The 15415-nt window shown below is 41.3% G+C and overlaps 1 protein-coding gene across 1 annotated transcript in view; it reads left to right on the top strand.

Moving 5' to 3' along the window:
* The first annotated feature begins 643 nt into the window (after nucleotides 1-643).
* Nucleotides 644-15415, top strand: part of LOC112225577 (ras-related protein Ral-B) — a 39489-nt gene continuing 24717 nt past the window's right edge. Inside the window, exon 1 of the mRNA XM_024389662.2 lies at nucleotides 644-803. The gene's annotated coding sequence lies outside the window, so the exon portion shown is untranslated. The remainder of the gene's footprint in view (nucleotides 804-15415) is intronic.

Below are 15415 nucleotides of genomic sequence, written 5' to 3'. Positions count from 1 at the left end.
CTCAGCAGAGACATCCTACACATCTTATTCAATCATCTACCATATGTAATCCATAAAGAAAGACAGACAAAATATAACCGATAATTTATGAACACACAAAAATATGTGCAGAATTAGTTATACACACACAAAAGATAACTAATATCAATATTCACACAGAGTGCTGTGTGCCTATTCAAATGCTTTCAAACACAACCCTCACTTCCATAAAATAGATAGATTGGTGAAATGAGAGATTTAACCCATAGCCTTGACCCATCCATGTCACGCCCGATCAGAGATAACCGTACTTCAAGTAATTAGGGAAGGAAGGATGATTTGATTTGATTTTGATTTGATTTATCTAACTGTATTGAAACGGGCCCATTTGGAGAACGCCAGCGCCTGAGAGCTGGTTTCCAATAGTTACCACAGCCACAAAATTGGATATGTAGAAAAATTCTAGAAAACTAAAATTAAGTTTTTGATCTCAATTTAAGGTTAGGGTTAGGCTTAAGTTTAGCAGTGTAGTTAAGGTTAGGGTTAGGTTTAAAATCACATTTTAAGAAGATAAATTGTGAAAATAGGCAGGATTTATTACTTTGTGACTGTGGTAACTACTGACGACGATAGGCTCTCTACATCATATCCTGTCGGGTTTCTTCCTCCGTGCACGTCCGGAAGGTGGGGTTTTGTGTTGTAGCGGACAGTTAGTCATTCTGTGTTAAATCAGTGGTACTTAGCAGCCCTATGCCTCGGTATGCACCATTAACGCGCTTATCAAGATAGCAGCAAGAAAGGGGAGAGGCCAAAATCCTGCTTTGGTAAGCTTTCATAAATATATCATATATATATATATATATTTATTACAGAATATTTATTTAGACATAGGCTGTGGCCGTTACTTCTCTGTGCTTACAGTGTGAGAGGGAAGGAAGGAAGATCTGCCTAGATTGAAATCTGCAAATATTTTGATTTACGGACTATATAATACATGTCCGTATTTGTGACTGCTATTTGAAACGAAGAAAATACAATTATTAAAAATAGTGGTAGGGCCTTTCCCAGTTGCACTGATCCAACTGAAAGCACACTCCTCGAGGCAGGCGGTAACGGATATGTGGCACGAGTATAATAGACGTCATTTGGAGACAGTCAGTATGTCCTTGTATTTTGATACATTGTTGCAGTCGGCGGTATTATGGACTAAAGCGAACAATATTGCTATCATTTTGCTCTTGTAACAAGGCCTAAACAACGATCATTGATGGGTAGGCTACTCTATCACTGCAATATTTTCTTATGTTTATTTTTTGGTCTGGAAGTCAGCTGTTTTAATAACCTCAACTAACAAATCATATTAATCATAGTCTACAAATGTTATGTTGATTGATGCTTTCCCAGTGACGCTCTCTGTGGCCAATACCGCCTTCATCCTGTAGAGGTCACTGATATATTTTTCCTTTAAATAGCCTACGGTAACAGATGCAGTAGGCCTATTAACTAGGCTACACATTAGATACAGTAACAGTGTGTTAGGCAATTCTTCCTCTGATGACTTCCCCAGAAAGAATGTTTCATTCATCTCTCCTAGGGTCTACCATGGATGATTTTAACTGACCATGCTGTAGGTAAATACTGTTAACATTTATTTAGGAATACTCTGACTGCATCTACCCGAGAATCTGTAGAAGTGGACACTTCACAGCTTGTTCCTTATTTGCCTTATGCACGTAAACACTGTGCTGCCGACATGGTTTGTATCATGCATACATTGATTTTACCCATGTCTAATGAGGTGGACACTCCCAAGGTAGCTCACACGCTTGTGTGTTTCGTGAAATCTGACCAGTCAGCAAAACTCTATTTTGCTCATCTTGTCTGTACGTTAGGACACACCTAATAATCATGGCTTAGTATCTTGGCTCTCTGAAAAGGAATGATGTGTACTGCCTGGTCAAAATATGTCACCAAGCCAACAGAGCAAGGCTACTTAGGCCCTTTAAGTAATGGCATTTTAATTTGGTACTGAAACCGATGCAGAGTATTTATGGTCCTAATGGTTAATTATGTTAGCAATCATCTTAACAATCATGTCATGTAACCTTTAGGATGTTTAGAAATTACTTCAATATTGCTTTTTTGTTGTGTTTTGATCAGTTATTTTGTGGCTGGCTGTTACCTTTATTGTTAGGGTTGGGTGTAACCTTTACATGTGCCTTTATCACATGACATGACAGTCTGAGGGACCGTATGGTGTGGAACATCACACCAGGGTGTGAGAGGGCAGGCACACACACACACACACACACACACACACACACACACACACACACACACACACACACACACACACACACACACACACACACACACACACACACACACACACACACACACACACACACACACACACACACACACACACACACACACACAGTGATATGGTAATATAAGACACAGAGCTGTGTAGTAGGAACATTCCCTGTGAAGCTCTCTGTGGCTCAAAGTGGAGAAAGTCCTAGTTTAATTTGGTCCCTGAAGGAATACAGCCTGGAAAAGACCCAGACATTTTTACTAGGTTATATGTTCCTCTGTTCTCTCATGTGCTAGTGCCACATTGGACTCTGGAGCGCAGCAACCTTAAAGGATACTCCACCCCAAACTCTCTCTCTCTCTCCTCTCTCTCTCTCTCTATCTATATATATATATATATATATATATATATATATATATATATATATATATATATATATATATATACTCATGCTTGTCAAAATATCTATATGTATATATATATATATCTCATGCTTGTCAAAATATCTTGCCCGTCAGCAATCAAGTTTTCAAGATATGTAACTTTTAAAATACAGAAATCATCCCCATGTGATGCGTTTTGCTGACACTATTGCATTTTCTTGTGGTGACTCGAGGAACTCTCAATTTTTGTAGAAATTGGATCCCTGCCTTTCAGCTAGCTGATCCATTTTTGGTTTCAGGGTTGATATTCGGTGCAGTGGAATCGGAGAAGGTAACCCGAAATGGTCCTGTGATAATTGTTTGTGTTTCTGCTGGTCAGAGGGAGCAGGCGCTCTGCGCCAAACGAGTGGGGACGGGATGTGACTTGTTTTGCTCTCAAGAAAAGGGCGCCATTTAAAGGAGGGATTACTGGGGTAGTGGTAAATGTGGGGTAGTGGTAAAAGTGGACCAACTGAAGGGGAAGATTCCCTGTGTTTGTGATGCTCGTCGTTTGGTGCGACGCAGACAGGGTGTCGTGAGTGGTGAAACAGAAGAGTCAATGTCTGTTCTTTTGAGTTTTGATGTTGGTTCTTTGCCTGACAAAGGGATGTTAGGCTATTTCACCTATCCTGTACGAGCTTTTGTGCCGAACACATTGTTGTTACAGGTGTCAAGCTTATGTGGATGTGACAGCAGTCTGTAGGAGGGAGGTTCCTAGATGTGAAAAGATAAATAATAGTACATCAATATTGATCACAAGTATAAGGGAGTTATACTCCAGTCTAGTTGGTGGTGGTAATGCAACATTTAATTTATCAGATGCCAACCACCGTTAAACCTCATCGAAGAAGAAGAAGAAGATCTTAAGTTTGAACACACAGTTTTGTAGCTTCAATGAGGCTAACAGAAATGTACGAGTTCCTCAAGATCCTATGCAAATCTCAAATATGGAATATTTACCACTATTACTGTGTGTAATCAGCAATATTAATATTATATTAGAATATGTAATATGCATAAATATTCAAGGAACATTTTTAGTTAGCAGTGTACAAACTTAACATGATGAACGGGAATTGCATTAATGCTAATGGGTGAACAAAAATAACTACCTCAAAGCCACGCCTCCAATAAGCCACACTGCAAATATGATAGGCTGACACTTCTACAATATATTATTAAAAAGGTAAAACATTTAATCCCACCAATCACAAAAAGGTTCCGATATGAATCTTTACACAGGGGTTCCTCAAATACCTTTTTCAGAGGGGTTCCTTGAGGAACCTTCTCAACTGGAAAGGTTCCGCTGGTGTGGAAACCCAAAAGGTTCTTATAGGCACCTCCTTTGGGCTCCCGAGTAACGCAGTGGTCTAAGACACTGCATCTCAGTACAAGAGGGGTCACTGCAGTACCTGGTTCAAATCCGGGCTGCATCACATCCGGCCGTGATTGGGAGTCCCATATGGTGGCACACAATTGGCCCAGCGTTTGGCCCTGGTTTGGCCGGGGTAGGCTGTCATTGTAAATAAGAATTTGTTCTTAATTGAATTTCATAGAAAAAATACTAATACTAATAATAGTGTAGGAAAAAATCAAGGAAATGAAAGGAATCACAATGAAATGAATGAAATAAGAAGTCTATCTGGCTAGATATTGCATATGTAAACAGGCCTACACTGAACGTAACATTCAAAGATTTTGCCAATTGCACGCTCCCTCAAAACTTGAGACATCTGTTGTGTTGTGTGACAAAATTGCACATTTTAGTGGCCTTTTATTGTCCCCAGCAGAAGGTGCACCTGTGTAATGATCATGTTTAATCAGCAACTTGATATGCCATACCTGTCAGGTGAATGGATTATCTTGGCAAAGGAGAAATGCTCACTAACTGGGATGTAAACAAATTTGTGCGCAACATTTGAGAGAAATAAGCTTTTTATGCATATGGAACATTTCTGGGATCTTTTATTTCACCTCATGAAACATGGGATCAATACTTTATATGTTGCGTTTTATTTTTGTTCAGTATATTCGTACAGCTGGTGTCGTCTTGTGCTTTCCCTTCCTTGTGTTCTCTAGGTTTCAGAAAGCACCCAAAATAAGGTTGCATTCTGAGCATTCATCTGTCTTTGAAGGCGGAGTGTAGAGTCTGCACTATCAGATCCTCATTTAGGTCCTCTTAACAAGATGACAGACATTTTTACAGCAGGTGTCGTGTCTAGTCTTTATTCACATCTTTTGGAGTAACTTCAGACAACCAGTCTGACAAGGCATTCACATTCTCACAGCTGGAGTGTTCGTCCCTACCTTAATAAACAGCTAAAGGGTACTGAATGTCTTATGACAAGGATTGTGAAGTGGTAATTTTACATTTATTTAACTAGGCAATTCAGTTAAGAACAAATTCTTATTTTCAATGACAGCCTAGGAACAGTGGGTTAACTGCCTGTTCAGGGGAAGAACAACAGATTTGTACCTTGTCAGCTCAGGGATTTGAACTTGCAACCTTTCAGTTACTAGTCCAACACTCTAACCACTAGGCTACCCTGCCGTAATGGCTTTGGGTATGGCATGGTTGTCAGAAAGGAATTACTTTTTCAGAAGAGAAACTGTCAAGAATTCGGACTTGACATTCTGCTGCTGTTCTATCCCAGAGAAGCCGCTTTATTTCGCTGACTGCTTGTGAAGGACTGGCTGCATCTCTGTTTTTAAGAAGTGGAGAAAGGTCCTGAGAATGTGACTCAACTGGTCCTGAATTCCTTCTCTCCCCCCGGACCCCAAGGCACTAACTCAGTTACTGGATGTTTATTTTCACTGTCTCCGAGCTACTCGAGGCTCTTTCGTTTAGAATGTTACTTTCTAATGTAATCCCTATGGTTACTTTCTGTTAAAGCAGAAAGAATATGAGGACTATTATCTGATATACAAGTAGCAGGAGAGCCAAAACGATAGGTTTCCTCCAGGGTGCTTTATTTCCAGTTTAACCTAACCACGGTTCAGTTAGCTCCGATTCGAGACCAGGAACCTAATGGTAAGCCATCTAAGGTCATAGAGATTATTATTATTTTATGACATCTTGGGATGAGCTCCATTTTTCAGAGACTGATTCAGAAAGAGACCAATCATTATGCCATCTACTGCTCTGGTGGGAGGGAATGCTGTATATTCTCTCTGCAGGAGTGTCAGCTCCTAGTGACCTGGTGATTAATGCCCTGTTGTCTGCCCCTTGTGCCTACTGGAGAGATAGGGGTCCTGTGGGTACCATTTACACCTGGGTGCCAGTAATATTTGAAATTCAAAATACATTAGCTGTGCTCGATTGGACTTGAGCTTGGCGAAATATAACCAAACCCCGCCCGCCTGGTACTCCAGGTAGACTAAAGCAAACACTCAGTGTTTTTAATGATTTCAAATATAAATTGACCCCAGGTCTGGGTCTTAGTTGGTACTAGAGGTTGACCGATTATGATTTTTCAACACTGAAACCGATTATAGCAGGACCAAAAAAAGCTGATACCGATTAATCGGCAAATTTAATTTGTGTATTTATTTATTTGTAATAATGACAATTACAACAATACTGAATGAATACTTTTATTTTAACTTGATATAACACATCAATAAAATCAATTTAGCCTCAAATAAATAATGAAACATGTTCAATTTGGTTTAAATATAATGCAAAAACAAAGAGTTGGAGAAGAAAGTAAAACTGCAATATGTGCCATGTAAGAAAGCTAACGTTTAAGTTCCTTGCTCAGAACATGAGAACATATGAAAGCTGGTGGTTTTCTTGGATTTCTTTTAAATATGCAGGTTTAAAAATATGTTCATGGTTAGGTACACGTTGGAGCAACGACAGTCCTTTTTCGCGAATGCGCACTGCATCGATTATATGCAACGCAGGACACGCTAGATACACTAGTAATATCATTAACCATGTGTAGTTATAACTAGTGGTTATGATTGATTAAGTGTAATGCTAGCAACTTACCTAGGGTTCTTACTGCATTCGCATAACAGGCAGGCTCCTCTTGAGACAGGTGGTTAGAACATTGGACTAGTTAACCGTAAGGTTGCAAGATTGAATCCCTGAGCTGACAAGGTAAAAATCTGTCGTTCTGCCCCTGAACAAGGCAGTTAACCCACTGTTCCTAGGCCGTCATTGAAAATAAGAATGTGTTCTTAACTGACTTGCCTAGTTAAATAAAGATTAAATAAAGGTGTAAATTTTTATTTATTTAAATCGTCGTCCAAAATTACAGATTTCCGATTGTTATGAAAACTTGAAATCGGCCATTCCGATTAATCGGTCGACCTCTAATACATTATGTCTCTCTCTCTCATTTTCTTTCTTTCCTTCCTTCCATGTAGATCTCTGATTGAAGCTGGGGATGTATTCACAAAATGCTTATTTTCTTACTGCTTGTCCCAGCAAGTCCTAGGAGGTGGCTGGTCCCCCTGAGCCAGTGCTCCTAACACAGAACGTTAGGTCTAAGCATAGGCTCACTACCATAGGAACAGGCTTCGACAAGAATCAGTCGTGTCCTCCTTAGGCCTAAATGGTATGGAATCCAATGTTTGAGTCTGTGTTTAACCTTTTTGTGATTAATTTCATTTTATCACCAAGCAAAATTACTAAAAAGCAAAAAGGGCTGTAGGTCAGTGCAGAACCATCATTGTGAAACAAGGCTATCTGTAGTTCTACCATGCTACATTGTTTCTCAATGAACAGCAATGTCCCATGGTCTCATGGCCTAGGCCCACCTTTACATTTTAGTCAGTCAGTTAGCAGATGCAGTTATCCAGAGTGACATACAGTAGTGAGTATATACATTTCCATACTGGTCCACCATGGGAATTGAACCCACAACCCTGGTGTTGCAAGTGCCATGCTCTACTAAGTGAGCCACACGGGAGCCATTCCTCTCTCCTCTGCCATCAGTCTGTCCCTGACTGTGTGCTTTGTTGAGGTAGGCCTCAATCACATTTGTATGTTAGACTGTCTCTCTTTGTGCCTGCTTTGTATGGTAGTGTCTCTGTGCCTGCCTGTGCTCTATTGAGGTAGTTGGCCTGAATCCCATTTGACTGACTCTGGCTGTGTATCAATGTCTCTCTGCCTGCTTGTGCCGGGGGACGCTGCTCGAGTGCCTCTCCGGCTGATTACAGTGCATGCCACTGCAGATGTGTGACATTCTCCCGGTCATGTCGAGCGCCAGCAGCCCCTCTCTCTATCATGGAAATGGAACTGTGGTTTATGATACCAGAGCTGCACTAGCAGCGTGTTATAAAGCAGTAGTGGGAGACAGACAGACAGACAGACAGACAGACAGACAGACAGACAGACAGACAGACAGACAGACAGACAGACAGACAGACCGACAGAGCCACGGGTCTGGAGTCTGCTCAGTGCTATGAGAGCCCAGACAGAGAGACAGGGGTCAGAAGTCTGCTCATTGTTATGGGAGTCCAGACAGAGAGACAGGGGTCTGGAGTCTGCTCATTGCTATGGGAGTCCAGACAGAGACAGGGGTCTGGAGTCTGCTCATTGCTATGGGAGTCCAGACAGAGAGACAGGGGTCTGGAGTCTGATCAGTGCTATGAGAGCCCCGGCTGTGTCAGTGGGATGTGGGGCTGATATGTCTGTTTCCATCACCATTGCTCTCACTGGGATGGTTTGATTTCAAGCCACTATGGCCACATAGCATCTGAGTGAGTGGGATGTGTGGGATAGATTTGAGTGTCACAATCAGATGTGGTCAGAGAGAGAACTGGCATTCATAAAAGGATGCTTCCCCTGTAGATCTTGTAGCACCATAAGGAAATGTAACTTTGTATGTCCTCAGACTTCTAGGACCTATGAGATAGTCATGTATAACTTACACTACTAACGGAATTATTTATATGTTAAAGTATTCTTGTAATAAGATTTAATATTGGGAAAAACATCCAGCGCCTTGAACGTACGTCTTGGAGAGCATAAATTCACTTTTAGATGTCAAGATATCACCCTTCGCCAGTTGCGAGACAATTTATAGAACAAAATCATTCTATTAATTAATTGCGCTGCGTCAGGATCAAAAAAGTTCAACCACCATGTAGAGGAGGTGACTATAACAACAAATTACTCCAAAGAGAAGCCATGTGGATATACACTACCATTCAAAAGAAGGAAAAGCACATTTTTTTGTCCATTTTTAAAATAACATCAAATTGATCAGAAATACAGTATCGACATTGTTAATATTGTAAATGACTATTGTAGCTGGAAACGGTAGATTTTTTATGGAATATCTACATAGGCGTACAGAGGCCCATTATCAGCAACCATCACTCCTGTGTTCCAATGGCACGTTGTGTTGGCTAATCCAAGTTTATAATTTTAAAAAGCTAATTGATCATTAGAAAACCCATTTGCAATAATGTTAGCACAGCTGAAAACTGTTGTCCTGATTAAAGAAGCAATACAACTGTGTCACGGCCGTTGAAAGAACTGGACCAAGGTGCAGTGTGGTGAACGTACATATTCCTTAATTTCCAGAAACAAATAACGTTCTTCTGAAACTCGTCAGTCTATTCTTGTTCTGAGAAATGAAGGCTATTCCATGCGAGAAATTGCCAAGAAACTGAAGATCTCATACAACGCTGTGAAGTATTCCCTTCACAGAACAGTGCAAAATGTCTAACCAGAATAGAAAGAGGGGAGGCCCCGGTGCACAACTGAGCAAGAGGACAATTACATTAGTGTCTAGTTTGAGGAACAGACGCCTCACAAGTCCTCAACTGGCAGCTTCATTAAATAGTACCCTCAAAACAGTTACAGTCTTGTCTCATCGCTGCAACTCCCTTATGGACTCGGGAGAGGCGAAGGCCGAGCCGCACTGCTTCTTGACACAATGCCCACTTAACCCGGAAGCCAGCCGCACCAATGTGTCGGAGGAAACACTGTACACCTGGCGACCGCGTCAACGTGCACTCTGCCCGGCCCGCCACAGGAGTCACTAGTGCGCGTTGGGACAAGGACATCCCTGCCGACCAAACCCTCCCCTAACCCGGACGATGCTGGGCCAATTTTGCGCCGCCCCATGGGTGTCCTTGTCAGACCCTGGTCTGAAACTCAGAATCGCTAGTGGCACAGCTAGCATTGTGATGCATTGCCTTAGACCCTTGTGCCACTCGGGATGCCCCTGTGACCCCAAACCTTTGAACGGTAGTATATACATTAAATTCTGCATCTCCACAGTGTTAAAATGAAGAATTCCATTTCACCTCCTTCCTATAAGCCACGTTTAGATTGTTATACAAGAACACTGTCCATATCAGATTTAACATATTGTTTATGAGTTGGCCCCACATATTTCTGAACGTCTTCTCCCACCACAAAGGACAGCAATTCACATGAATTGTATTTAAAAAATGTATTGTATTTATTTAGGTGAGCGGACACCTGCGGCGATTCATTTGCTCCCATATCCTATAATTCTATCTTTTTGTGACTAATTTGAATACAGGTAGTCCCTGATTTGCAGATGAGTGGCAACCCTGATTAGATGCACTTTCTGCCCATCTGTTATTCTTTAAAAATGCTGTTTTGAATGAAAGAAAATTGTACTTACACACTGAAGGCTGTAAGCCAAAATGTCTGTGTACGCTATCCTCAATACAGTAAAAAATGTCAAACATTGATTAATGAAGCTTTATGCAACCTTTGAGTGTGAACCCATTACACCTCTTCGTTTGTCAGATGTGATTGTTGCCATCACTCTGATTTCTTTGGTTTGTGTGTTGGATTGGGCCAACAGTTTGGGCCTACAGATTAGTCCTACAACTGTTAGCCGATTAGAGCCATGACTGAGTGTTGGCCTCATGAGAACACTCAGGATGCAGTTTATTTGTTGGAAATCATGGAGAGGGAGCTGTAAATGTGTACAAGAGCTCAAGAAATGTATCCTGGGTCTCTATTGAAAGGAAAGAGAGAGTGCTAATTGAATACATCCGGACGGACGTCAGTATTTGAGTGTTCATTTTTGGAGAATAAAAATTGTAGGCCTATTTTAACAATGAAAAAGATTTCTCAATTCAATTGATACTTGTGAAATTTTTACCTACAAGGATATACCAATTCTTAATTTAATTAAACAAACTTTTAATGTAATTTTAATAATGGTGCATGGAGCTACTGCTGTGCATTAAGCCCTATTGTTTATTCCCCAGTTCAAATAGCAATTACAAAATCAGTTCTATCATAGCGGAAATCAGACTTTTCTTTTGCTGTTACTGTTGGCTAAATGACCAGAGAAAAGCAAGCAGCGTGTCTGATGTTTACCTCTGCCATGTGGATTTGTGTCATTCTGATTAGCCAAGAGTTTAAGCGCAATTTTTTTGTTGTTGGGGGAAATCTGAAAAAAAAGTACTATTATTCGAATGGTAAAATAATTTCAAAAGCCCATCCCTACTTGGGAGTATGAGTGTGTGGCAGTGTGGGACAGTATTTTGGGATTGGGTGGGGGTGAGTGTTCGAGAATGTAGGAGGGTGTTAGTCATTGGGAGGTTCCTTGTATCCCCTCTATTAGTAACTCCCTTAATCATTTCCAGATGACTCAGATGAGCCATTTCTCTAATACTGGCCCCCAGCTGAAAGACTACTCTCCCTGATGTCATCACATGGTGTTTTTGCTCTATATATTCCAGAACTTTGTGCATTTACTATATCTTCCTCTAAGACAGGGGTGGGCAATTCCAGTCCTTGAGGGCCTGATTGGTGTCACAGTTTTGCCTCAGCCCCAGCTAACACACGTGACTCTACTAATCACCTAATCATGATCTTCAGTTTAGAATGCAGTTTGATGAATCAGCTGTGTTTGCTAGGGATGGAGAAAAAGTGTGACAACAATCAGGCCCTGGAGGACTGGAGTTGCCCACCGCTGCTCTAAGACATATATGTGCAAGTGTGTTAGATCAGCCCTTATCTATTCCCTCAATTTAAATACGAGGGAAGGCACTTCACAAGTGAATTTATGAATTAAGTGAATTAGGGGGGTTAAGAATTCGGAAGAGTGAATCTACTATTAAGCGACTAGGGTGGTTGGCTCAGGCTTGAAAGAGAGACAGAGTTTAGCATCCTGCTGCCAAAATAAGTCAAAGAGTCCTTTGTGTGTCCCTCTGCTGGGGATGGTTAGTATGCATTGTGGGGTGTCGGGTGGCTGAGATTGGGGAGCTGCCTTATATCACAAACTAGCTACAGAATCTGTATTTTAACTGAACGAACCTTACGTTGGTCGACCAGGATTTTGCATGAAAGCGAAAAAAAATGTCATGCTCTGATCCTGTCGAAGCGTCATAAAATTACCCAATTACTTCTTATCCGTTGTGAAAATAGTTGTGTTTGTCTGTCCGGAACTCACTGATGCAGGAAACTAGGAGGTCCAAGAAAATTTTACATAATGTTGTAAGTTAGCTAGCGATTTGTTTGGTCGATGGGCTGTTGGTCGACCAGGATTTTGCATGAAAGCGAAAAAAAATGTCATGCTCTGATCCTGTCGAAGCGTCATAAAATTACCCAATTACTTCTTATCCGTTGTGAAAATAGTTGTGTTTGTCTGTCCGGAACTCACTGATGCAGGAAACTAGGAGGTCCAAGAAAATCTAGCATGAGCAGGCTGGACCAAGTTAATAGTTTATACAATGTTTCAAGTTCCTTGCAGACAGACCATGCATAGCCCATGTGATTTAAAGGATATATATTTTTGGGGGCCTCCCGGGTGGTGCAGTGGTTAAGGGCCATCAGAGTCCCTGGGTTCGCGCCCAGGCTCTGTCGTAACCGGCCGCGACCGGGAGGTCCGTGGGGCGACGCACAATTGGCCTAGCGTCGTCCGGGTTAGGTAGGGCTTGGTCGGTAGGGATGTCCTTGTCTCATCGCGCACCAGTGACTCCTGTGGCGGGCCGGGGGCAGTGCGCGCTAACCAAGGTTGCCAGGTGCACGGTGTTTCCTCCGACACATTGGTGTGGCTGGCTTCCGGGTTGGATGTGCGCTGTGTTAAGAAGCAGTGCGGCTTGTTTGGGTTGTGTATCGGAGGACGCATGACTTTCAACCTTCGTCTCTCCCGAGCCCATACCGGAGTTGTAGCGATGAGACAAGATAGTAACTGCTACCACGAAATTGGGGAGAAAAAGGGTTAAAAAAAAAGGATATATATTTTTATTAGGATATTTTCTACCTGTGGGCTGCAATGTAGTTATTTGTTGGCTTTATGTAGGCTATATTTACATATTGGAAATGGCAATAGAAGTTACTTTTAGATTTGTATCATTTTCATTTAGATATAATTTTTATTAACCACATGACATTGAGATATGAAGACTATTATAAATTAAACTTAACTTCCACGAAAATATACATATGAAAATCTTGGCACTCCAAATGGAAAAAAGGCTAGCAGCAGAGGGCAGTGGGGAGGAGTGTCACAGGTTTTTTTCTTCTGGTTAGGCTATATGTTCTCTGGCTCCCTCTTTTTAGTCATTTGTATTCATTTTTAATGAAGAAAACATGGTGTCTATATTTCGAAAAATACTAATTTTCAAATTCCAATGTTCTCGGTCTACCAATATTTTTCTTTATTGGGGGAGAGCCCTACTTCTCCTGATGTGTGCACTAATCCACTACTTTATACAAATCTAAAAGCATGGACATTTCCACCATATTTCTTATACTAGTCATTCCCATTCAAATCAGGGAAGTGTACACTTTGGAAGGAAGGGGAGATAATTGGGGAAAAAGCCAGAGTCTCTCTGTACAGGGTGCTGCTTAGGTAACAAATGGAATCCCCTTTACCCTAAACACCTGCCTTGTGACTTCAACTGTAGTCCACTTTGACTACAATCAATGCAACACTAGTCCATAAGCTATCTACGATACTTATTGTAGAGAAAGACTAGAAGGGAACTTCCTGCTTGTACCATTCACTGTGTTGAAATAGGACATAAGAGAACAAGAAACTCTCTCATCAGTGATGTATCATGGTTGACAGTCCTGTGCTACTAGTGCATGGTATACTGAACAGGTGATGAGGAACTGGCTAGTCCTGGTACTGTTCTGGAATGATGTGAGCTCACCCAGAGCAAATGCATACTGTAGCTTGGAGTGAGAGTCAGGGTTTTCAGAAAGGGAAGAGAGGCCTCCTAGCTGGGGGATGTTTTCTGGGCCTGTAATTCCCCACTAGATTTTTCAGGAAGTCCCCAACTGGCCTCTGAGGTGAAGGCAGGGAGAGTCATCTGGTTTCCTGTAGATTCCTTACTCATATCTAGAAAATAAATCTCTCTCTCTCATATTTATATATCTGGAATCTAGCCAGCCAACTGCATTCTGAACACTTTACCAGAGCTGATGTTGAAATCGAACAGCAGTTACAGTATGCTAACAAACTGGTCCCATCACGGCTCATGTTCTGAAACTCAGCAGGTTTTATAGCTTCACCTCATTTTTATGTTAAAGGAAGGACGGACTGACCCAAAATTTGTTGACGACATCATAGCCTGACTAATTGAATGATTAACTGATCTGATGTTGATCACGTTACATTAAATTAAATCAGTTTGTGTCCCAGTACTGTACAAGTCTATTTCAGTCAGTGTGCTATTGATGAGTCACAGTGTAAAACTTAATTTGTAATTGGCAGGATTTTTTCTGTATCACATTAAGATGTATCACCATTTTATATAGGGCTTTATTTTTCGGCTGGCGTTGAGCCAGCACAATTGTCAAATGCATGCTAGTTGGCCATTTTTACCTGTTAAAGCCTGTGTTGTGCCAAAAATCTCCCCCTGACAGAATTCCCCCAACCCCTATCGTGTGAACGCGCACACACTCAATTCTTCATTGCTGCGACTTGCTTGCTAGTTGAGCTTTATGACCACGTTAGGCTGCGTTTAATTTTAATTTTTTATCTCGGTTTGATCGCAGGGGAGGCACTAGTAATGTCTGCAGTTTTCGGTTTGGCTATTTGTTTCAAGTGTATTAGGCTATAAATAAATCTCTTTGCCAAAATTCGTCATCTCTCAATCAATCAATCACATTTATTTATAAAGTCCTTCTTACATCAGCTGATGTCACAAAGTGCTGTACAGACACCCAGCCTAAAACCCCAAACAGCAAGCAATGTAGGTGTAGAAGCACGGTGGGTAGGAAAAACTCCCTAGAAAGGCCAGAACCTGGGAAGAAACCTAGATGAACCAGGCTATGAGGGGTGGCCAGTCCTCTTCTGGCTGTGCCGGGTGGAGATTATAACAGAACATGGCCAAGATGTACAAATGTTTATAGAAGACCAACAGGGTCAAATAATAATAATCACAGTGGTTATAGAGGGTGGCACACACCAGTAGTGTGCCACAGAAAGTATTTGACTCTAGCCACAAAATTAAGGAAAGTAGAAGGGGGGGGGGGCTTCGGCAAGACCCCCCCCCTCTAATTTCCTTAATTTTGTGGCTTGAGTCAAATGCTCTCTATACAACATACTTCACACCAGGATAGGCAACCTAACTTAATATTGTGTGTGTGTGTGTTATATTAAACATAGGAGGGAGTAAAATGTAGGCAAGCAATTAACATTAAACAACTACTAGTCGAATAAGACATGGGAGAGATGACGGATTTTATATTTATTTATAGACTAAGATATTTATTTTTAGACTAATACACTTG

The sequence above is a fragment of the Oncorhynchus tshawytscha genome, linkage group LG26, assembly GCF_018296145.1.
Source record: "Oncorhynchus tshawytscha isolate Ot180627B linkage group LG26, Otsh_v2.0, whole genome shotgun sequence".
Taxonomy (NCBI): Eukaryota; Metazoa; Chordata; class Actinopteri; order Salmoniformes; family Salmonidae; genus Oncorhynchus; species Oncorhynchus tshawytscha.
This window is presented reverse-complemented; position numbering and strand designations above follow the sequence as displayed.